This window comes from Triticum dicoccoides, chromosome 3A, assembly GCF_002162155.2.
Source record: "Triticum dicoccoides isolate Atlit2015 ecotype Zavitan chromosome 3A, WEW_v2.0, whole genome shotgun sequence".
NCBI classification, from domain to species: Eukaryota; Viridiplantae; Streptophyta; class Magnoliopsida; order Poales; family Poaceae; genus Triticum; species Triticum dicoccoides.
In genome coordinates this window covers 146235049-146238829 of record NC_041384.1, presented here as the reverse complement: position 1 = coordinate 146238829, position 3781 = coordinate 146235049, and positions in this window count along the sequence as shown.

Sequence of the window (3781 nt, the reverse complement as noted above, 5' to 3'; positions counted from 1 at the left end):
GGACGTTCACAATAAACCCAATGAATCGAGATATCTTGTCAAGCTCATTTCCCCGTAAGCTTGTCGAAGTAATTCTAAGTTTGAAAAAAAGAACTTACATCACATAGGACGAGTAAGAAACATGCTAATCTTTTCCTTGAAAAAATAAACATTTTAATGTTCACCGGCAATAAAAATAGTACTGGTCAAATATTTGAAACCCCCCAAAGATCAACAATCAATTGTGTATCATGGTGTGACTGAACTGATCCGGCAAAGCTATAAAAATATATGAAGGCTTTAGAAGATGTTGTGTGCATGATTGTTTGTTATACTTCAACGATGGATATACTCAATTTGAACTCATAAAAAAAGCTTGAAAGCACAAGAATAACAATTCAGGTAGCCCTTAAAACACTATGTATTCATCATACATTTGTCATGCTTATGGTAATGAATTTCTCTTAAACAAAAAACAACCAAGAGAAAAAAATATCATATGTTAATTCATGGAAGTACCTCGAAAATGCCTAATGATGAGCCACTTCCAATTTTCCAATTTTCCAAATGATAATGCCTAATGCCTAAATTTCTCACAACTCAATGTGTAATTTGGTGGCTGAATTAACGTTTTCTATAAAAATAAGGATTGAGGTATCATGTAAACATAAGAATCATGAACTCTTAGTCATTCCAAATGGTAATTGGATGCAACTTCAAGTCTACGTCCCAATCCACCTAGGTGAGTGCCATGTTGTGATGACCTCTCAGAAAAATCAATATTGTCCAAATGGCCGAGAATGTTGGCATGTACACTGATTAACATGCTTAGTACTATCTCTCTTCAGCTTTCAAAAAATAAATCTAGCAATAACTAAAAGTGCTCCCCTTGCTGCATGCATTCTACAGGTAGACACATTTGTTTCACTCCAGTGCTAGGACATCTGGCACCTGGATCCAAGAACAAGAAAATCCCATGAGATTTGAAGCACAGAGCCTTCAAAATCTGACCATCTGTAGAGGCAATAATCATCATCAATGCCTGCTATTGTTTTCATAAGTATAGACTAATGTTTAATTGCATTAAGGTGAAACTTCAAGCTTTTTTGTTATACCAGTGCCTTTGGAACTAAACACATTTGTCCTAAACACCTTAAATCTGTTTTCTGTAATTATCAGTGGTACATAGGCTTATTATAGTCATATTCATACATTTCGTTACTTATTTGCTTCTATAAAAGAATGTTTGGACCCCACTAATATCATCAGCAGTTCAGCACTATAATCATGTGCTGCATAGTGTACATAATCTCTAGGGTATGTGGTGTAAGTAAAATGCAAACAGTGGGCCAGGATACATGGATGGTCAAAAATTCCTTCCTTCGTGCGGCGAAATAACCCGTATAAATGGGGAACGATCCATAGACGTTGTTGGAACTTCATCTGGATTATTCTTCCTCATCTGGTTGTGAAAGCACAAGTGTTAAAGAACTTGCAACGGATGAAAAGAGATGAATAAGCATGTGCAATGATCAGACATTGGAACAATATGTACATTGAGACTTCAGAATTCGGAGTAAGAAGCATTTCTCAGATGAAGGAGCGTCACCATCGATAGATAAAAATTTAATTTCCATGTATTTGGCTCACAACATGCAATTTATATTCCGATACAATACTGATAATTAAAAAGGATTATAGATATATCAATTAAAAAATGAGGTCATCTAAAAATATTAGATCTTTCACTTGCTGAAGGCAATCTCTATATGTATTAGTACAAAATGACCATGGAAATACTCTAGAGTATGAACTTTGTATCACCCAAAACGAAATTGCATCCTTTCTCTCTACGATCAAGGAAAAAAAGTTGCTTCCGTTCTGAATAGAAAATAAGCACAAAATTCTTCTAATTCCATGCGCCATGGCACCACCATTTTGTCTACAGAAAATTGTTCCAATTCCAGCCATCCACCATTGAAAAAACATGGTTGTACGAGAGTTGTAACAAGGGCAATACAATCATAGTAGAGCAGAACAGAAAACAGCGTGATTGCTAAAAGTGACTTGTTAATATCAGCGAGCCACACATTGAGATTGTTAAAACTTCAAAGTGACTGGATAATGTAAGTGAGCCAGACACGGAGCAGGGCCGCCATCAGCAAGTCTCAAGTAAAACAAGTAAAGTCTCAAGTCTTGCCTGGATTCAGTGAAACAAGTATTGTTTTTGCATATATAAAAAGAAAATCTGAAAATGTGAATAAAAGGAACTTAGATTAGTGGCGAACCTACGTGTTACCTTAGATCAGTGGCGAACCTTAGGTCTTGGTTTGGCTGCAAACATCAACAGATAGCGGTGCCAAGAATAGCCATATTTGAAACTAATCTTATCCTAGAGATCCCCTACACTACCCCAAATATACAACCTGTTAGCCGGATCGCCTCTTGCTCCTCCGGCAGGAATCACCTTCCCTTCTACGTTTCCCCATCTCATCCCTTCAACACAAATAACCGCCTCCTTGAGAGGCGATTCCTCGAACACTTAAAGCCATCAAAACAAACTGGTCCAGAGGACTGCTTACTTATATGTCAACGACACCTAAACCCAGTGCAACGGACAGGGCATGATCGCCTTCCACACCTAATCAGCTCAAAACACCCAACACCAGCGAATATTTTGTACAAACTCGTTGTATAATCAGTAACACAGATAGTTCATCCTTAGATCCTAAACCTTCTGAAAAAACTCAAATTCCAAAGAAGAATGTTGTATCTGGGTAAATATTTATGATGGAATTCCTATTAAATGTTGCTCTACTCCAGTTGAGCTAATGGTAGCTACACCAGAACATCATGCACTAAAATGACCTCTCTGAGGTATAAACTATACGGTGCCATGGAAAGAAATGAATCCAGCAGCTAGCTAGAAAGAAAGTGAGCAAAACTCCATACATGCACTAACAAGACTTTATGTGAGGGAGAATATTACGTACCTGTGTATGTGAGATTCGGGAATGCAGCACCTATGCTTGTGATCCCTGCCAGCTCACCTAAAATTGAAGTAGCCTGCTCAAAAGAAAAGTGGGAATGTCAAAATACATATAATCAAGACCATAGTTGTCCTGCCGAAGTGAGACTTTCCAAAAATCCCTACCAATTCATGAAGCCAGGACAAGATATTTACATATACACTGATTTTGCAATCACAAGCATGAACTTCTCTTGTGTGCAAGCATCATATCTCAAGCAATACCATCAATTTCAGAAATTATTGAACTATTTTGCCCTCTTTGGAGTCTGGACACAACCACATGTTTCTCCCTCGTGCTTCATCAGTCCATCCAATTGACGGTTCATGCTTTGTAAACTCAGATTCATTTGTTTGCTACAGAGTATGTGCGATTCATTTGCTTGTTGGTCCTGTGAGCTAGCTTCCTACACCCAGCCAACCTCTGAAAGTTAAGGTAAAGAAAACCCTGATGAAAGTTTGCCGGCTTGGTGGCGAGGGCCTGACCGGTTGCGGCAACGGAGTGGGGGGTGAAGGGCAATGTCAACAGTTTAAAGTACGCGTTGCCCGATGCACACAAAACAGACCAAAAATACTTTTGTAGACGTTGTACTCATGCTGTCTTGTACAAAAGCAGTAACACGTAAGAACATTTAGGCTTGCATAAAAAAACAGTTCAGAATTTAGGCTTCAAAGATTACAAGGATCTGAGGAAGGCATACTATTGAGCTGCATTGCAAGTCTTCAGTGTTCAGATCTTATGCACGCTATGCTTCTGCTATCCAATCCCTAGCT